Here is a 22112-nt window from a genome sequence, read left to right as displayed (position 1 = left end):
ATAACCATACCCATTTCCCACTGAGTCACAGTGTCTAGATGAAAAAATAACTTGAGTTTTAACCTTGTTTAATACTCTGAATAGGAGTAATCTAATAACAACCATCAGGACCTTATTGCCTGATGTCCAAAGCAAATGGGCAGACGATTCTCTGCTAGAAACCCTGTCTTTGTTCAACATCTTCTCCAGGGATGTCAAATCTCTTGGGCTCGTGAAAGGAATGTAAAGGAAATAGTTTGTACTAACTCAGAATATCTACAAAGTGAATGGACTCATTAAAATCCTTAACAGCTGAAGCTGAATAGCTTAAATATATTGATTTTATGTAGACCTGTGGTGGTGAAATTTCAATATAAGTTATAGTACTCATACAATTTTTTTTCTTTAATATATTTTCCTGTTCATAGAACCATCTATTGATGATGGGCAGGCATAATCTATTAAATTTTTCCTTTAGGAGTTTTATTTGAACTAAATGTTTGTTGTAACAAAAAAATCCCTTACTTCTGAATTTATCCAGCTGTTTTGAAAACTGGATGTGAAACTAAAAGATCAACATGGCCTTCTCTGGTATCTTCAGACATGCTCCTGGAGAACTGAGTTTCTTTTTGTCTTTTCAATCCATTTCTTCCTGAACACCAGAATGGAACTTGAAACAATGATTTCTTTTCCCCAAGCACTACTGAAAAAGGCCCAGTAATTTCACATATTTTCCGTTTAGACCAAGAATCTTGCAACCATTTCAGGACATGCCAAGTACAGGAGTGGCCTGATACAAATACATGACAGAACACTAATAACAGAGAGTTATGGTGGCAGCTCCTCAGACACTATCACTTAATGTCAACATGAATAGACTACTGTGGTAATCATTCCGAATTCTGTTATAAGTTGTTTAGAGATATTTATTTAATGAAAACCAGAATACTTTCTATATAAACCCTGCAAAATTTCCAACAGCAGTAGACAAGAAACAGATCTATTTTCTTTTAACTTGTAAAAATCAGATGCCTTAAGGTAAATAATTGCACCTCTGAGTTGTTTGGGCTGGTTTTTTTCACATCTTTCTGTAGTCTTGAGATTAAATGAATATCTGCTTCACACTTCCCTGAAACTACATTTCAAATAAATACTCAGTGACAATTCTTGCCAAGTCTCTCCAGACTATTAAGGATGCAGTGAGTATTTCTGCACTTCTTTGGAAGGCAAAGATATGGGCAGCACACCCATCATCACTGAGGGCTTGCATCATTGCTCTGAGCATATTTCCATCACCTCTGGAAAAGCTGTGCTTGTTTGTTGCTATTTCTTTATCTGTCAAGTCCTTGTTCCTTTCTTGGCAAGAGGAATTTTAGAGCACAAGGCTTTTGCAGACAGAATTCTTCCTAAAACTTACTTTCTACTATATTCATTTTAGCACTTTAGCCATTTTTCCTGCCATCAGCAGCAAACATGCTTTAACAATCAGCTCCTATTCACTTTACAAAACAAGAATGTTTCCAGGAGCATGAAGCTTTGCCTAGAGTGTTACAGGCTCACCCTTTCTCAATCCTTGTTGAGATCTGCCACAATGCAATATGTCATTTCTTCTCAGCACTTCAGATTTCAACTGACAGAATACAAGTTTTTTCAAGTTTTACAAAGATTTTAGCATGACTTTTCCATTTATCTTGTTTTTATTCTCCTTATGTACAGTTAAGAAATTGTATTTCTTAGATAGGGTGGGTCTAAGAAACCCTAGAAACCCAGCTTGCTTTCTATAACTGCTTGTAGGCAGCAGGAACGGGTGCCAGTTGCATTTGGAAGTATTGTTGTAGGCAGCAGTAGGTTCAGAGAGAATGTCATCTGCATCCAGTCAAAGCAAAGGACTCTCAGCAGGAAGAATGTTGTTTTTCCATCCTCAGAAAGACTCCAGCTCTCTGGTCTCCTTGCTGCGTAATGCTGCTCCTGCCGTTTCCGACAGCTCCAGGGTTCCTTTCACACCCCGTCCCACCCTCTTCCTTGAGATGTGGGTTCGGGATTTCATTTCAATTCACTTGTGCTCTCTTCCTTAAATGTATCATTAAAGAACCTACGTGGGAGAAGCCCTATTTAAACCCATCTAGGTTCAACAATGGCAATAAAAAATGATTGCATGGTTAAGCTGATAGAAAGCCAAGCACAAGACCTGGGCCAGTATTCTTTTAATCAAATAATTGCTATTCAGGCAAGACTTTCTATGCAACAATTATTTCTTTTTAAAAGCCCCCAAAGTACTTGAATGAACTCAACCACTTGAGTGACTTTATTTAATTCCCATCATAATACTGTATTATAAATACATTGGAATATTTCTTAAGCTTTGTATATATTTTCTTTCCTAATCATACCACTAGAAAAATAATACCACACTCCAGGATAAAAGAAAAAACACTGTTATTGGGAAGAAGCTTCTTCTTTAGCTTGCCAAGCAGCCACCAGCCTTCCAAGCAGCAGAAATGGCATACAGTGGAGCCGCTATACAACACAATCAGAGGGGCTTTGGAGAGTTGCTTTGCAGTTTCCAAATGTATAATGACTGTTCTGAAATGACTGTGTTTTGCATGAGGAGGATTTGAAGGGAAGCAGGCGGCCACTAACAGCAGTAAACATTGTGCTGCTGTTAGGGATGGGGGGGAGAAGGAGGGCAAGAGCCTGATGGCAGAATATTTTGTTTCCCTATGACTATCTCAAAGAAGCACTTGCTTCACTGCTGTGATACATCATCAGGCCACTGAAACTCTGGTCTCGAAAGGTTAACTTTTTTTAATTATGGTAATAACAATACAGCTTAATTGGTTTCTTGCTTTCTCTTGAAGATTTCATCATCACAAAACTTTCACATTGAGTAGTGCTATGCATGAAGGGACACCAAAGACTTTTGCATTTTTACAATACAGGCAATACAGAGGAAAGAAAAAGAGAGAGGGGGGAAGGGGAAGAGAAAAAAAATTGAGGTTATTTACTTGTCTTTAACAGGCTTGGATTACTTTCCAAGTATAAAGAAATCGACCATACCATGCACATATGACGGTGTCTGTGCTTCATCAAAATATTTTTAAACAGCAGCCTCTTTAATCCATAGCATGGATTGAATTCTACTCACCGTGCAATAATTTCAGAAAGATTTTCCACAAGAAGGATGATCTCAGACTCCACAAAATACATCTTACCTGCTTCGCTCACATTTCAAATTACCCAGTCTAAATACTATCAACAAAATCAAATACATATATACAAACATATATATTTCCTTTGGGAAGAAATAATTGCAGCACTCTGGCTCTGCTAATTTAGAGGGTATTCCCTGGCCAAATCACACTAATTATGACTCCCACCACCAAAATCCTGCCCTCACCAAAGCAAAGGACTGCAGGGCTGGAATAATTTACAAAGAAAGTCAACCATGCCATTAGAAGGAGGTGAGCTGCATGCTCTCCCCTTCTACCAAAAAAGCCAGAGTGGTTCTTGTATTTAATTAATCTACACCTGCTGTCATTTTTCTGGGGATCGTGCCCATTTGTGCAGACTACCAAGATTACAGAATAGCACAAATGCATCCAGCAAAGTGCCCTTAACAGGCATTTGCTTGCCAAAAGAGAACTATCTATATTCTCAGTGAGAGTTAGGAGCATTTGTGGTTAAATGGGAAAACATATTAATAGCTTCCCTGTTTCTTCTCCTCTGTAGGCTAATGTACTCCAGAAAACAGTTTTTGTTTCAAAAGAGCAGGAATATGTCTGGAAGAGCTCCTTGTTAAACTACTGGCTACATACAGATAATACCATCCTGGGGACAATTTTTTCCAGCTACTTTTAATGTGAAGCAGCATTTTCAAAATCATTTTTTCAGACAGCACTTCCACATGTGAAGGGCTTGAATTTTGATGGCCCCGAAGTAACAGTAATATTGCCTTTGCTGTAGAGCCAGCTCTGCAAGATACTAAATGTCCTTGACTTTCATTATTTAAAAGTGCACCTTTCCTGGTAGGATTTTACACTAAAAATAATCCTTTTAGGAATGCAGAGGACCCAGCTGGAGTCCAAAAATAATAATAGTAGTGATGTTAATAATAATTCTAATAATGAGTAGTTTATTGAGCCTAGCAGAATTTTACCTTACAAAAGGAGATGTTCCATATCTTGGTTTTTGTAGCCCAGTACCAACTTTTCAGTTCAACTTTTGTAGGTGCTTTCCCACCAAACTATTCTATTTTAGTACATGTATCATCAGATAGAAACAGTCACACATTGATGTTAAGAGTTTGGTCAAGCGCATGTTTGTTCATCACAGGGCAGGAAATTCTCCTCCTTAAGCAGTGTGAGAAACTTCACCTCTTTTGCAAGCACATGCCTACACTCCTTCAGAGGGCAAGCTATATGGATCAGCGAAAATGCAGATTAAGATAAACATCTAAAGAGTCAGCTAGGACAGACAGCATCTCCTGCTTAAAAGCCAATGTTGGTATTTTGGAAATAACAATTATTCTACCAACTGATGCATGGTAAAGATTGGCAAATGAGGCAAGAGTTCACAATTACCTTTTCTTACATATTCAGATATGCTAATACAGCTAACTTACGTCATGTTACCTTTTAGCTTCTTGAACTGTTTTGTTACTCTTCTGTTTTTGTATGCTCCACTTGTGCATTGCAGAAGTATCACTTATTCAGTGAGAAGAAGGCAGGGGAGAGTGATGAACTTCCATTAAAATGGAAGACACGAGCCCAGAATATTTCATGTTAAGCATAGAGTGAAATTTGTTTTCTGATGAAACTAAAACAGACCCTTGAACTTAAAAGTCAATGACAGGAAAAAAAAATACTATGGAGATATGATTTATAGTAGTAAAAGAAAGTTATTCAGGAGTCAATAATTTTTCAAAAGGATTAACAGAGCATATGCAGCATTTTCCATAATGAGATAGGGTAAGTATAGGAAGCTCAATTTGCATGCTATTTGGATTAAATTGATATTTAAACTGTTGATATCTAAAGTGCTGTTGTTGTGACAGTAAAGGTAGAGGTCCAGTACAGCCTCTGAAAATTAATATAGTTCAGAGGAAATTGTAAAAATTGCAATCCTTTTCATATCTAGTGGGATTTAAACTATACAAGAAGGATGGTTTAGGTGACTAAATTTCCATTTTTTATCATCAGGACACAGGGGCTGGCTAAAAAAAAGGCACGAAGGTAACTTTTTGAATTCAGATGTATCTGCCTCTGGGATTCAACTAGGAATTTAATGCCAAATGGAAAACAGTAGGTAAGCATGAAAGCTGAAGTAATTTATCACTGCTATCTTTTCAACAGATAAGCATTTCTTTGTTTGAACAAGCACACATTACAGTACATTAAAAGAAAAATGTTTTGGACAGCACAGCTTCCATAGGGCTTCTATATAATGAAATTTCAGAAAACATTCAGTATAAAAGTTTTGGTGCACAAAGAAGATTATTAATTTTCCTTCTGCATGACAAATAGATAAATACCTCTATGCTAAACACAATTTTAAAGCACCATACAGTGTTCAGGTTCGTATTTTCAATGCTTCAGAAAGCACTAAGAAAGGTACTCAAATTATTTCTTGACATATACAGTTTAAAAAGGCCCAAACTATCCAATTGAAAACTACTGTTTTTCTCTAGACTGCCACTTACAAACCCAACATTGAAACACCCTGATTTCTTTCCATCTCACACATCAGTACCAGTCATAATGATTCCACAGACCCTCTTGCTGCAATATCGCTATCTTGTGTTTGTGCTGTCAGCAGCAGGCATATCAGCAATCTGTTTCACTTTTGGTCATCTCAGTGACTGATCGATCGGAATTTAGTGAATGGCTCTTGGGATGGTGCATGTCCCATCCCAACTACTTTGGATCAGCAAGTTAAAGAAGAGCAAAGAACTTTACAGTCCCTTCTCCTCATCAAATGCTTGTAAGGGAAAAATACAATTCCTAATTAAATAGAAAATATAGCTACAATGAATAATAAATAGAAACAAAGGAGGTTGCATTGGTACCTATCAGGTAAAATGGAGGAGATTCTAATGTGTAGTCAGATGTGTTTTATAAGTGATAAAGACAACTGGTATCTGGAAGAATTAGTAGTAGAGGAAATAAGTTATTATTTGATTTTCTATTGTTTTCTCTTCTATATGATTAATGAAAGGCAGCCAGGTATCTATTGCATTGAGACTCCAGTGCCAGATGTGACTGCTGATGCACTCTGATTGTATCAAAATGGAGGGGGAAAAGAAGCTTTAAGTAGAATTAGAGTTTATAGCAAACCAAAACCATTGTACCAAATGTTTCCATCAATGTAACCAATCTGCAGAGAAAGAAAGTAGGTTGCCTGATCAACCCTTTGCCTGCCCAGCTGATGGCTATTGGAAATAAGAGGAGAATCAAGTTGTCTTAAGAGTGAATGCAAGCACAAAATAAGGAAAAAAGAACTAGAAGATTGTCCGTAGACAGTCAAAGAAGAAAAGAAGAAAAGGCAAGGAAGAAAAGTCAACAGAAAGGATCCTAGAGGTTCTTCTCTGTGTCACTGTATCTTTGAGAAAAGCAAAGACTCTACAAAGGAGCAAAGAAAATACCTTTTGAGCAGAAAATACCTTTTTACAGTGGAAAGGAAGGAGGGAAAGACTTGAAGCTAAATGTGGAAGCCAGATATAAACAAAGTTAAATCAGTGAGAGGAGAGAGAATCTGCAGTATGCACAGTATTATGTCCATTTTATTTCCATGTTCTCAAAAGCAATGTCAAAAGCCATGGAGTTTTAAAAAAAGTAAAGATCTAGTCCAGGCTCGCAGCCCTTGCACATTGCACATGATGTTAACTTCCCTTTTGCCCTGGGCCTCCAAAAATACTCAGCCCTCTATTCAAACTTGAGAGAAGAAGCAGGTCTCTGAAGAAGATCACTCCTCTCCTAGTCCTTTAAAGACTTCTTGACTAGACAACATATTTTCTGCACACTTCAAATCTTACAAGGATTCATATTTGAGCTTTTAGCTTATGGCTCCCAGATGAGGCTCAATCCAACAAACTCAACTGATGGATGAGCTTGCAAATTTGTCATATGCTTCTTGAGACATTCATAAATAAATATGGTGAAGCTATGTACATTCTTCCATGGATGATAATACCTTGCTCCTTTGGCCTAACATGACACAGTTCTGCACACCTGACCAGGCAAAGCCTGGCACAATCCCAAACCAGCCTGCAAAGAGGCCAGAACAGTGCCATAAAGAAGCCTTCACCAAAGATCAGCCTAGGAATGACAGGCGTATGTATATTTCGATGGATGAATTTAGAGCCGGGTCATACCCACAGCAGAAGCAAGAATTTCTCAACAGTTCTTTCCCTTTCAGATTTTCGAAAGGACAATGTGAAAATTCATGTCTACTGAACTGGAGGCAAGGACAAATGCAAGAAAGATGATAATGTGGCACAATGAGGTGACAAACAAGACAGCAATAAGTCTGCAGTGTAAGAAAGTTACATAGCCATTTTCTGAGTTGTCTGGACTTTCTGTACAACTCAGAAAAATACTTACACTCTACGAAGAAAGCATCTTGCAGCAAGTCCCTGCACTGATTTAGGATGGTTGCATTTACCTTTCCTTACAAGCCATCAGAGAGACAACTGCACATTGTGTAAATACAGTTGGGACACGAATTAATTTCAAACCTATCACATAATCTGATGAGATTTCCCTGGAGATCTCCTAACACTTTGCAGCACTGTGAGCCATTATTTCCATACTTATTGGAAATAACATCTGAGCCCAGGCAAGGCACAATATTCCCACTGAGAGTTGTCATGATGGGAATGGAATTAATTCATATTGTCACTGGATATATCCAGGGTCTTTTTGGCATTACTACCATGTAGCCCAAAATATATTTTAATCCATGACAATACAGTACACCACATAACATATAATTTGGGGTGTCCTAAATTTGGACGTAGATTCCCTTTTACATAGAGAGACCACAAGTCACCTTTCCCTGTATTTACAGAAGCCTGATGCAGCTCCATCATTTTCAGTGATTGAGCTCCTGGCTTACACCCCTGTGGAATCAGAGCTGTATCTGTGACATAACAGAAGCATTCAAGATCCTTTTAAGGTGCAATTTATTAGCAAGATAGACCTTAATCACAACGAGCTGTGATGTTGGCTGTCATACTTTAGAGGACGAGCAAGAAGCTATGTACTTTTTTTATTGCAGTTAAATTAATTCACACTTCTTATGAAGTTACTTATCTACTTTAAGCATCCTCCATGTGGCTGCTGTCACCAGATGTGGACAGATCCCTTTCTACTTCACTAGAAAACCAGCCATGCTGGAATTTTTGGATGAACTAAAGACTCACCTATGTTAAAATCATTTTTAGATTTCCAAGCCATTCTCCAGAAAACTTTCACCAAATATTTCTGGTTTATTTTTGCAAGCAAATTTTCTCCATTTATAGTTGATCTGTTTTTCTTACCTGATTCATATAAGCATGCTTGTAACACTGCAATTTGTCACCACAGAAACAACTGTTTGGTCACCATAGCTGATGTCACAGAATGAATCAAGTATGAAAATCATGGAAAATATTTAAGAAAAAAAACCAAAACCATCAAGCTCACAGCTTTCTAAACAAATTCATTAACCATTTGGAACTACCCAGAAATAAATTCAATTAAATATGATATTTTAGTTTAACTTTTCAGAAATTTTTAGGGTTTTTTAACTTTTTATGTTTCTCTGTGGTTGGCAGCCACTGAACAAAATCCTGTAAAATGGGTCCTTAGCAGCCCCACCTCACAGCCAGCATCACAACTCACAATGAGATTGCTGCAGCTTCAAACCCATCTCTCCCAGAACTTTCACAGGAGGCTGAGACACAGCAGTCTTCTCCCTGAGGGTATGCTGAGACCTGACTTGTCCACTTAATTAGCCACTTAACCATTCTAGCAAAAGAGGCTGAACATGCAACTGTCTGCAAATAGCCTACCATTGCCCAGCAGCTTTAAATATTATATATCTATATCTTTATCTATCTCCATTTTCTTGACAGAAATAACCTCAGGCCAGAAATCTTTTCAGCTGTTGTGCCCTACCCATGTGGATGCTACAGTGATGTCTATTTTATGGATCAATGTTGATTTTCATCCAGGATTCTGTAAAGCTTTGAGGCAAAAACCTTGGAAAGGGAAAGAGAGATACCATTTCATAATCCAGGGCAGCCTTTTGGAGATTGGCCCATAACTCAAGTACAAATATGTATTTTTATTTAAATTGTATATTTCTGTATTTAGTAGGAAAATAGATAAACTCATGTATTATTTTGGCTAACTTACAAATTTCTTATAGCTACTGGTAACACAGCTAAAAATGACATTCCAAGGTGATTCTAATTTTAGCAATAATAATAAATCTCATTTACCATATTAGTCTTAAAGTTCTATAATTTTGTCACATTTTGCATGAAAAGATAAGCTCAACTTTATTTCTCAAATTGTATCATTGATGCTGCCTTAGAAGCAGCCACATTCATCACTATCACATGTAAAATCTCTGCGGGATTAAAATTTAGGAAACACTTTCACAAAAAAGAAGTGCCTCTAATTAAATGTAATTAATTTACTAGTGCCCTGGAATTGCAAGTATTAAAAAAATAATATAAACCTCAAGCATTTTTTTGTTTTGCATGTGAAAAATAGTACACTCGCTCTTTTCAGTGAAAATACAGAGGAAATAATATTAGGTGACAGCAAGTTGATCAGAGCAGGTCAATTGAGATTGTCAGGATTCATTAGCATGTGTGTGACTGGTAAATAATTGAGTTAATTTTAGGCTGAGTGACATATTTAGAAAACTATGAATCACCTTATTTTGTGAATTTAATCAACCTTTGCTCTTCCCTGGATAATTCAGTGTACATCTGCAATATTAAGTTGGAACTGACTCTTCACTCTGTTGCCCTCACAAATGCTAGTGGTTTGCAAAATTTCAAAACCATCAACTGTATTAAATGCTGGCATCCAACAAGGATTTCAACACAAATAAAGCACCATAACTACAAAGAAAACAGAATGAAGAAAACAAACAAGCAAACAAACAAAAAACTCAAAAAAAACTTCCTAGAAGCTGAAGAAGTTACTTTGTTCAACTGAAGTTTTAGCAAGATTTAGCTGAAATCTCTATTTGCTCTGTCTCTAAGAATAAAAATGCCTAAGTCCGCAAGATAGCAAAGCAGAACAATTATTTCTCTGGAAACTTTCCCAAAAAATAGCTTCTGTTTGAAAAATTTAGTCAATCCTCAAATGCTTCTTTGTGACACTCCGTTAGCCCAATTATCTCACGTCACAAAACAAAAACATTGCACTGCATATGGATGTTCCAGCTTTGGCTCTGAAAAATGCTACTTTCAACAGCAGGAAACATCTTTTTTCAAAGCTTAGCTTCATTTGGAAGTAAGTCACAATTTCTAGCTAAAGTAAACCATTCTTTTACTTTTTGTTGGATGTCTTTTGATCTATTTAGAGGGTTTCTCTTCATTTCTGGAAGACATTCTATTAGCACTAGATTTTATATTGAACATGACAATATTTAGGTAACAGTGGCCTTTTCTGTGTAAAATTTGTGATGTGATATGCACTAGCAAAAAGGCCAATTACTCATCATTTTGTAGTTTGAATATGCAAACAAGTTGCTTGTGGATTACTGGCAGCTACAGCTTGGGCTCTGACACTTAACTGTTATTAATACACAAAGCAATTAATGTAATTATAAATATGGGGAAAATATCAACATTATTTATAGTAGTTAGTTATTAGGAGGTAAAATGCTTTGCCAGCTGCAATACAATACAAATTGCTGCACAGCGTTCAATGCGATTATAACACACATATATTCAAAGTACTACAGTTTATATTCTAGGTCTGTCCTCCAGGGATCAATTTATGATACTCTATGCTGGGTATTTTATCTTGACAAAATAAGGACACTTTGTTCATGTGCAGCTACATTTGGCTACCATACACTTTCTATGTGGGTAGGATTCCCGATCCAACCTTTGCACAGTGAATAGGGATACACATTGAGATGCACGGGAGGCATCATTAGTATCTACACAGAAAGCACCACACAAGTGTGCACCTGCCTCTCCAATTTGGAAACATTTTCCTCAAGCTTGTATCAATTTTATTTATTGTTGGCATTGCTTTCTTGAGTGTTCGAGCTAAAAATCCCACTTGGACCTTTACCATCTACACCCCATGCATGCAGAGGATGTAGTGACAGGCAGTGACTCTGCAGGGGAGGTTTGGGAGGTCTACTGAAATGATCCATGCAGGTGACAGACAGCTAGGTGAGCAAGGTAACATGGACAAAGCACACTCCCATAGGGGAATGCTGCTTTCTTCCATACTCAAACTCATTAATCCATTTAAGCAGAAATGCCTTCATTTCCTTCTTTTCCTTGCACTTGGAATTAAACTCCTGTTCAGAATTCATGATGTTACAAACAGCAGCCAATCTTAAACAAGACTATTTCAAAGCTCCTTATTAGTGCTTTATTTTTTAAGTCTGACAATTGTGTCACCCATTACTGACATCCCCAATTATTAACACCATGTGTTACTGGGTAGCATATGGCATGTTCAGCAGCAGGACTCGGCCACCACCACTCCAGTGAATCAGAAGTTGCTCCCAGGTACCAAAGTGGTGTCCTTGTAATCACCTATCGTAAACACACATTTTCCTAGCTCTGCCAAAGGAGACAAAGAGATGCAACACCATGCCAAGTCAGAAAAGCAAAATAACTTTGATTGATAAAAGGGACAACACAGCAGAGGTACATATTACTAAAAACACAGCGTACCTAGATGGGGAAGAAAATTAAATATTAACAGGAAACTGCTAAAAGCTGACACTTTCCCTAACCAAAGCAAATTGCTACTGCCCAGTTCATAATGGCTGATGCACAGTCCTGCTTTATTTCCCAGCTGCTCCATGAGACTGATTCAAGCTCACTGAAAACAGTCCTTTTTGGATGCAGTCTCAAGTAAGAACAAGAACAGACCAAATATCTCAGTCTAATTGATTAAACAGTTCTGCTTAATATCATTATCAATGGTCTGGATAAGGGGATCAAGTGCACCCTCAGTCTCCTTGCAGAGGACACTAAGTTGGGTGGGAATGGTGATCCGCTGGAGGGCAGGAAGGCTCTGCAGAGGGATCTGGACAGGCTGGATTGATGGGCCAAGAACAATTGTATGAGGTTCAACAAGGCCAAGTCCTGGGTCCTGCTCTTGTGTCACAATAGCCCCATGATACAGGCTTTGGAAAAAATGGTTTGGAAAACTGCCTGGTGTAAAAGGACCTGAGGGTGCTGGTTGACAGCCAGCTGAATATAAGCCAGCAGTGTGTCCAGAGAAACTTTTCTATCAAATCATGGTTGGATAAGACAGAAGTACTACTGCCCTACTGGTTACAGAATAGAAGATGCATGCATTACTTTTTCCTGGTAACACTACTAAGCAAAAAGTCAGTTTGAAAGTGTTTCCAAAGAGGTAAAATATTTGTGTTTTTAAAGAAAGCTCCATGTAGAATTCAGACTATTTCCTGACAGTTGGTATCTGAAAGTTCTTTGATCAGAATGCCTTCTTTTTCTTTAAAGAAAACTAATTTGCTTAGTTGGTATAGAGTACGTATTCAGTGTCTCCCTTCCAGGTGTCACATCTCAACATGGTGTAAGTCACTCTGCACCTCTGGAAGGGTCTTGTGAGCCATATAGTCCTTCAAGACTCCCAGCCACCTCCCTGGCCCCTAGAGCAGGGGACAGCCAAAGGACAGCCTCCACAATGGGTGGTCACTGCCTGCTGTCACTCGACAGCAACGCCCACGCAGCAGGGCTGAGGGGCTCCATGCCCTGAGCCAGGGCTTTGTTCCATGCACAGCCCTTCTGGCTGAACTTCCCACTTTCTGCCTGCTTGTCACATTTAACTTTACTTTCTGTGTTTAACGTTTCAGATTTGTGCGAAGTTTAAAAAAATTAAAAAAAAAAAAAAAGTTGGAGCGTGCCAGTTATTCCTCTGAGGTTTCAGAACACTAACTTTGCAGTTCTTCTGCTGTTTGGCACAGGCTGCCACAGATGGAAGACTGATATCTGTCCGCCAATGTTTAAAGAGGACCAGATTTTTTTGTTTAAAAATTTTTGCTGTTCAGCACTTACAGCCATACAATCAGCCAGACCAGCCCTTCCCTCCATAACAAATGCATTCACAAAATGAACAGGGGAGACCATTGCCTGCACAAGATTCACACACCCAGAGATGTCTGGGGTGCATTGGGACTGCCTTGATGGATAGTTTTGGAAAGAAAGGGGCTGACTTTTTCTAACCTGGCTTGAAAAACTCTGAAACTCACATACCCTTCTACTGCAAGGGAGCTCATTTAATGACAAGGAAAACCAAGTTGTCCAGTAGCCTTTTCAGCGATGTCAGCCAGGAATTTGCTAATTTTGAGTTGCTCCAACCCAAATATCTAATTGAAGCTGTTGAATTGGTGCATGCTCTTGCTAAATCAGCTGTGTTCCCTTGCCTGCTGACGGCTGCCGACTTAGCCTGACCTCAAGTACTCTGGCTTCCTCCCCCCGAGTGTTATAGTCGCTCTCTGCTATCACACCTGATCCTTCACAAAAGTTCCTGCACCTTCCAGGCTTGTCACAACAGCCCTTGGAGCATAAGCTGAAGCCAACTTGACACAACAGATTTCCTTTTTCCCTTGGAGACACACATATGCCACAGAGACTGCAGTTCACCACCTATACACTTCAAGCACTCCTGAGCACACCCAAGTGGGATAGCACTTTTGCAACCTGGGCAGCACTGCTGCTTCCTTTTCTTCACCCCTTTTTTTTTTCCCCTTTTAAAGTAAAAAGTTGGCTGAAGTAAGTATGTTTGAAGTTAAGTTCCTAATTTATGCTCAGTGAGCTGTCTTGTGCTGTGTCCAAAACTGGCACAGAAACATTGTTGACGTTTCCTGGAACCCCTATGCACAGCCTAGCAAATGAAGCTTTCTCTTCTGCTCCAGCATCCCTGGAGCCTGAATACTTCAAGGATTAAGGATTTCTTGCTTATGCAGAAGGGTGGTACCTGCATGACTGTGTGCATGCAAGGAGAAGTTTTCAGGAGCAGCAGAAAATAAGCTATGTCACAAAGTCCTGCAGTGCTCACTGCTTTCTTCCTTCCTGCATGACACCTCGGGGAAAATTCAGGGATAAAATGAATACTGCAAAACGACAGGCACTGGACAGTGTCTGGAGGAAAGCAGGTAAACTTGCTACCCTAGGGGCAAGGGCATGGCTGGCGGGACGGGAGAATCCAGACAGCTGGTTCTCTCCCAGCTGGGGATGAAGAAGTCACAGGTGAAGCAGGGCCACATGCCTTACTAATAGCAGCAGCTTCCTGCTCAAAATAAGAAGCAGGTTCACACATTTGTTCTCCAGTTGGGTTCAGACGTAAGCTGCAACACAGATGTTCACAGGGCACAAAGGGGACACCCAGCAGAGCTGGCTGTAAAAGAAAATTTACAGGAATGACAGCAAGTTGCCTTTTACAGCAGGCTTTCTAGAGAGGCAGTAAAAGGGAAGCTCATTCAGCGATGATTTTTTTTCCCTGAAACTCCTCCTTGTGTAAGGTCTCACTACAGCTAATATCTCCAGAGACTGCAAATGAATTAAAAAGAGGAGAAAACATAGAAAAGCAAAACAAGAAAGCAAAGTAGAAAACAAAGCGGAAGAAATGAGAGTGAAGAAATGTATCACAAAAGGGAGCAGTAAGGGCACACCAATAGATATGAGAAATATCAGGAAAACATAAACATCGGAAACATTGATCTTTTGCACACACTCTGAAAGGATAATTAGACATCCCATGGGATCCTCTGACAGGCCTGGACACAGGTCTGAAAATCCAGAAGCTCTAGCAGTAGGACATTAGGTGATCCAGGCAGGTACCTGACCCCATGCATAAATTGGAGACCACCGTTCTTCTCCAGCTTTTGCTAAATATCTTGGGACCTACAGGTGAAGCATGCTATGAAGATATTTTGCATTTAAATTCTTACAGAATAAGCAACTTAGTGCAAAAATCCATTTTTGTGAATTTCATGCATAAGCATTTAACCTCTCCTCATTTTTAAATCTCTTCAAAGTTTCTCACAGAGATCAAGGTAAGTCCAGCTGTTACATCCAGTATTCAAGAAACCTTTCACTGCTTCAAACTGAAATGAATCTCAAAAGAATTGCCTAGGTCTATGAACTCTTTCGAAAGAATAAGAACTTCTAAATCTTCTCTCATTTAACTTTCTCCATTGCTAGGAGTTCAGTAGAGCTTCAAGAACCATAAAGTGTGATCTGACTTTTAAAAAAGAAATCACCTGGAAATTGCTTTGTTATATGCCAGAATGTATTTCTGAAATTGCCTGAATATTTTCTGTAAATGATTGAAGTAACATGTGAGCATCACTGAAACACCTAAGAAGAAAATTTCCAGGAACTTCAATGTACCCAAGTTTTTAACCTTTATGGTCATATCCTTCCCATCTTTAGTTATATTCATACCTTTATGACCTTCAACAGTTGCAAAAAAGCCCCAAAGGCAACATAGCTGTAAAGCCAGGTGAAGGGAGTAGGGAGGGATCAGGAGAAGAGCCACTTCCTCTCACTGATTTTTACCTTCAAAACTTCTTACTTGCTTGTTGAGACTCACCTTTTTGTTCACTCTGAAGTTTGTGGGTTTGGCTAAACGTTAATCTCTGAGCAACTGTGAACGTCACACCCTTCCAAATTTCTGTCCTACAATAACCATGTGTTATTGAAAATTCAGCCTGCAAAGATCCATCACAATTGTTCACAGCAACTGAGATTTATCAAGAGCTGTAAGAAGCTCAGAATTAAACTGTCAACAAAACTCACACGGTCCAAACCATCCAACACAAAGCATGAATGTATCCATTACACGTACCTATTTATTGCAGATACTTTCCCAGTTTCAAGAAGCATATAATCTTGAAGAACTGCTTCAAGTTCAGAATCCAAGATCTGATAAAAAAGATTATATATTTTTAAAGTCATTAAAAGTATATGGCTTTAAATGAAAAAAAAAAATATTGTGCAAAATTACTACTTAGAAATGAGCCCATGAGCCAGTCCTTCTGAAGTTGTGCATCACCTGAGACATGTTGTGGGTGATAACAATGATGGTATGGTAATTTATAGCACATTACGTTTAAGGTATGCAATATTGTAAAGATTCTTAAGCAATTTCTACACGTGAGTTCAAAATTAGTAGAAAACGTTAAAAAATCCTAAAATTTTCAAATAGTAATTTTGCTACAATCACTTGCAATGAAAAAGCAAACACAACATATTGAATATGAAAAAATGCCAGTGGCATATCAGAAAATATAAATGATTTAGGAAACCACAAGCATCCTTATGTGCATTTAAGGAGTATTTTGCCTTTAGCTTGCAGCAGAACAGTGACGTGAATAGGGAAACCACATGAAAAATCAAGGGTATCCTTAATGCATTATTTCTTTAATGTTCAGAAATGCTGAACATGGCAGTTCTGTTACAGGTGTGAAATTATGGATGTACATCCTTGTAAGGATACATATAACACCTAATCACAATTAGTCCCAGAGTCTCTGTAAATTTTCCTGGTGATTCTCACACAGTGACCCTGAGCATAATGCATTTATTAAAACTGATGTGCTTAACAAAACAATAAGGAAGAAGATGCAGCAGTAGAAAGAAACAGGCTCAGTAGACTAAGGAAAGACACAAAGGAGAAAAGAAAAAGAAAAGGAAAAATGGGAAGAAAGTTCATGCGTCCAAATGCACTTGCGGTCTGATCTCTGTTCTGCATAATCACCATCATTAGTACATGCTCTATTGAGTATTTTGGTGGCACTATTGGCAACTTTGCATTTGCAACAAGAAACACCATTTCACACAGGACTGCCACACAGGCACAGCTCTTAAAGATAATTAAGAGCCCATATTAAAAGAAGTCTTGTCTCTTTTCTTTCCACAGAGTTTTTCCTGAGCTTTGCACAGCAGCTGTGCTACTGGTACCTACCACATGATTCCCAGTGAAGGCAAAGAGAATCAGCTATAGAATTGTCTACGCCCACTATGCATCAATGGTCACCGGCTGGGAGCACCTATGTGTCCCAGCTGAAGAGCAGACATTTGCTTCTCCAAAGGATCAACCCACCCAAGGAGTCCTGGACTCCCTCTGTTCCCTTCTGTGAGCCAGTAATTTTCAAGCAGAGAGATGAAATGTAAATATCAGCATGGATAATTATTTCACTGCTCATTTTTTGCAAGATAATCAGACAGAAAGATAAGACTCACTCTGAGGAACAGAAGCAGTAGAAATTTTTATCCAGCAACAGCATGAAAGATTCTGCCAATTCTTCTTACAAAAGCAACAATTCGCTGATTTGTAGCTGCTGCCTACTTTCATGTGCAAGAACAACAGAAATCCCTCACTGGTCTTCTCTACATATTTTCAGGCAATCACTGCAAGCATGACAATTCTAGGATTATTTATTCTCTGCACTGTGTAGCCATTCCTGCTGTTGATGTCAGCTGCAGACAAGCCAGGCTCAGAAGCTCAGATTCAATCACACAAGCACGAGTAACATCACTATATCTCCACCCTTTGCACCTCCTACTCAATTCCCCAAAAGAGATTTCCACAATAATGCATAATCACAAAGAGAATGTCATCAAAGTGAAACCCAGCAAAATACCTCCTCTAAAATGAGCAGGAGTTACTTATTAGATAATGCCAATAAAAATCTGCAAGATCAGAAGGCGGTCAAAGTTTACCCTTTATTTTCTACAGTAACGTCCTTGTTTTTTTCTACTTCCTAATCAGTTAGCCTTGTAACAACTTTTTCCACATAGAATCACAGAAAATCTCCAGATGGAAGACACCCAAGAATCACTGAGTCCAGCTCTCTGCTCCTTGCAGGACTACCTAAAACTAGGCCAAATGACTGTGAGTATTGTCCAGACACTCCTTGGATTCTGACAAGCTTGATGCCATGACTGTTTCCTTGGGGATCCCGCTCCAGTGACTGACTACACACCCAGTGAAGCACCTTTTCATAATGCCCAGTCTGAACTTCCCTGCAACTTCATTCCACGTCCTTGAGTCCTGTTACTGGTCCCCAGGGAGAGGAGATCAGCACCTCCACCTCTGCTGGCCTCTCCTGAGGCACCCTCTAAGCTACGTTTTGCCTCTCATTTATTCCTTTCATTTCTTACCCAATTTATGACTGCCCATTTTACCTTCACTTGCGAGGCCTCTGCAGTTGACAATAAGCACTCATCTCACCACATCTTGACAGGAATTACCACCCATCAGACGTAGCACGTTAACCACCTAAATATAGGCTGTTCCCTGGCTGAAACATCTTCAGCAAAGTGACCTTGACAATAAGTAGAGATTCCAGGGACTGAACTGTCAGGTCCTGCAAAACTTGTGTCATAAAGGTAACCTTCAAACTGACCAGGTGCAAAACCCTACTAATTCGATAATGCATGAAATTATGTTTCTCACAGACACATTTCACAGGATTGTTGACCTGGGAATTTCTTATGACATATTTACAGAGAAATGTTATGAATTATTGCATGGCTGAGATAGCTCTGTGACAGAATGTTTGCAACCAAATATAAGAACAATTGTGTGTTAAGTACAAGCACGCAATTTGCTGTGCATAATATTAGCAGGGTTTATTTTAGAATTGACCACCCACCTGACTGTTCCAAAAAACCTCCTGGAGTTGCTACAAGATGCCAGAGAAAGTTTTCACTTGTAGCAGACTTTCTGTCTTTAATAACACCAGCTGTCGCTTTTACAAACACATTATGCCCTTCACATATTATCCCATATTCCGCAAACACCAAAAAACCCCAAACTCTCCCACAGTTATTAACATCTGCTTCACTTACTGATTCTGACAATCTGAAGGACAAAGGCATGATTTAACAGATTGCTCCACATAAAGCAGCTATGCAGTCCACAGAAGGATTCATCAAATGCCCCTGTCAGAGAGCTTTACAAAGCGCAGCTTAATGAACGTATGCAAATTGCTATAATATATAAAATGCCTGATACCACTTCAACAAGCAACATGCCTATGAAATCTATGGAGAATGGTAAGAGAGATCAATCTAATTTGTCTTTGAAATAAAGTGATTGGGTTTCCTCCAGATAATTTCAATCTTTTTTTTTCTTGAATGCCCTGAAGCGCACATTACATACAAAGAACTACTGCTTTAGGCACTGGAAGATGTGATTATTCAACAGAAAAAACATGCAGCAAGAGACAAACTGGAAGCTCGCTGGTACTCTTCAATATTTTCCTTCAATGTTTTGACATGCTGGCACTTTTAAAAAATTGTTTTTTCCAAGCCTTGTTGCATTTAAACAGCCCCTATTTTTTTCTGGTGTTGCTTGATGTGAGGTTGAAGCCTGAGTGCAAGTCAGGCTGATATTTACAGCATGAGGAAATGCTCAGATATGAAAGTGCACCAGAAAACAACATGCATCGAGGATGATTGCTGCTGCTGCTGCTGCTGTTTTCAACATTATTGATCTAGAAATCTGGTCTTTTTATTTTTCCATCAAGATAAGGAAAGAATAGCTTATGAGCAAAAAATATTTTTGATGGAAAAAATCAACATTTTCTAGAGCTTTATCCCTCCTGAGAACTGAAAGCTCTTTTCACCAACTGACTTGAAAAAAGAATGTATAAAAATACCCTTGTGTTTTGTCAAAGAAGCTAAAACCCACAATCACCCTTTAAGAAGTTTATAGAAAAACAGACAGAATGTCTCTAATTTTTTTTTTTTACTTTGGAAAAACGACACATGAAAAAGAACATGGCACAGTATGTGTGCATCAGAAACTAGAGGGTGCAAAGTTCCTGGATCTTGGCTTTACCACTTACATTGAAGGGCAGGCAGGTGTGAAAGAGAAAGAAGACTGTGAAGTACCACGATTATCTCCTTGTATCTCATGCTGGGACCATAAAAGGAAAAGGAACACTAGGTAACACTTTCTCAGGCGGTTCTTGGTTATGTTAGGAGAATTCCCAGTGTAGTATTTGAACAGATAAACAGTCTCAACTCTTACTTTATGTCACAGTATGATAGAATCACTCAGGTTATAAAGACCTCTGACATCATCGAGGTCAACCATTAACTCTGCACTGTCAAGGCCACCCCTAAATCATGTGCCTAAGCACCACATCTATGTGACTCCTAAATACTCCCAGGGCTGGTGACCCAACCACTTCCCTGGGCAGCTTATACCAATGCCTTACCATCCTTCTGCTGAAGAATTTTTCCTCATATCCAATCTAAACTTTCCCTGGCACAACCTGAGGCCATTTCCTCTCATTTTATTGCTTGCAACCAGGGAGAGGAGACTGGCTCCCACCAGTTTGCAACTCCCTTTCAAGTAGAGAGGGGTAAGGTCCTCCTAGGCCTCCTTTTCTTGAGGCTAAACAACTTCAGTTTCCTCGGCCTCTCCTCACAAGACTTGTGCACTAGGTCCTTCGTGCATTAGATGATTCTTGTTAAAACAGAAGTAATTGCTGTTACTGTCAAAGCTAGACACAAATTTTGCTCAGTGCCATAGGCAAAATGACCAAGATGAGCAGTACTTGGTGCAGGATTCTCAAATCTCTCTATCATGGGACCACATTTTCTGCACTGAGAATTAACTAAATTGTAAAATAAGAGTCCAAGTTGGAATACCATGTCAGAAATGTATTGTGATCTCCTCATTTTAAAGGCACTAACTTGCAAAATCCTTTCCATTCTGTTACACTAAATATTCAGTATGTGCCAGGCACCGTGTAAAAAGCTTTTATTTCTGTGCAAATGAATATACATTAGAGTGAGTGTTTATAACATTTTTCTAGCTTTGGGTTTATATAACTGACAATTAAGGGGTGATATCTTTAACACAATGTATCACTTCTACATGCCAGTATCACTTCTAGATGCCAGTTAGCAATATTTAACAAAGCAGGCAGTTTTCATTTTTATGTCTTTTGTTTTCATATTCAAACTTGGTCCTCCAGCTTTGCATTCAGTCAAACACTAAAATCAGGGAATAAATTAACATGACAAGCCTTCCTTTATTCTACCTCATTTCTCGAAATAACTCTTTCAGCTTCCATCATTACCATCCCTATTTTAAATTTGTTCTTTTTAACATAAATCTACAAGTACAGAAAAATCTCTCCCTTTTTGACTGTGCATCAAGGCCAACAGATTCACAGCTGATATAGGTAATAAAGGCAAATTAAAAAAGTTCCATGTCACACCTCCTCTCTTATCTCCTGAACCTATATAAAATTATACTAATTATCATAAGTAAAATTAAACGTTCTAACTTTTCCCTGAAATAGAGAGAAAATTATTACTCTTGGGAGTCAATCTTCTTATAGCTCCCTTAAGATGTAACATGCAATAGATTTCAGGGTACAAAAAGAGCCTCTAATACAGACTCCAGATTCAGCTTAGGAAAACAGCTTCAATTAATTATATTAACGTGTAGACCATCAACAAAATTACAGTCGCACTTTATGCAATAGTGTGCTACATGATAATGCACAAAAACATTTCTTTAACCTGTTACTTTGTGGTGGTTTTTCAGGATTCTTTTCTTCAGGAACAGCAGCATTTACAATCAGGATGTACTGCTTTAACAAAATAGGTGAGAAGCAGAGCCAGTCCCCCTTGTCCCACATCCCTATCCACTGACAGATTCCTGCCATCCTCTGCAGTGAGGATATTAACCCATCACTGTTATGGACAAACTACACATGCTGGACAGCAGCATAATCAGTAACACCAAATGGTTCTGGGATATCCTGAACTGACAGTGAAGTAGGTGAGAAAGTGCATTTCTTAATTTGATAAGCTCCTTGGCAAGCTAGTACAAACCCATGTTCCCTGTTAAAAAAAGAAAAATGAGAAGAATAAAAAAAAGTTT

At 38.8% G+C, this 22112-nt stretch overlaps 1 protein-coding gene across 4 annotated transcripts in view; it reads right to left on the bottom strand.

Annotated features, from left to right (window-relative positions):
* Window positions 1-22112, bottom strand: part of ENOX1 (ecto-NOX disulfide-thiol exchanger 1) — a 361156-nt gene that overhangs the window by 267951 nt on the left and 71093 nt on the right. For all 4 annotated transcript variants that reach the window (XM_066545023.1, XM_066545020.1, XM_066545022.1 and 1 more), the window contains exon 2: window positions 16047-16123. The gene's annotated coding sequence lies outside the window, so the exon portion shown is untranslated. The remainder of the gene's footprint in view (window positions 1-16046; window positions 16124-22112) is intronic.

Source organism: Molothrus aeneus, chromosome 2 (genome assembly GCF_037042795.1).
Source record: "Molothrus aeneus isolate 106 chromosome 2, BPBGC_Maene_1.0, whole genome shotgun sequence".
NCBI lineage: Eukaryota > Metazoa > Chordata > Aves > Passeriformes > Icteridae > Molothrus > Molothrus aeneus.
This window is presented reverse-complemented; position numbering and strand designations above follow the sequence as displayed.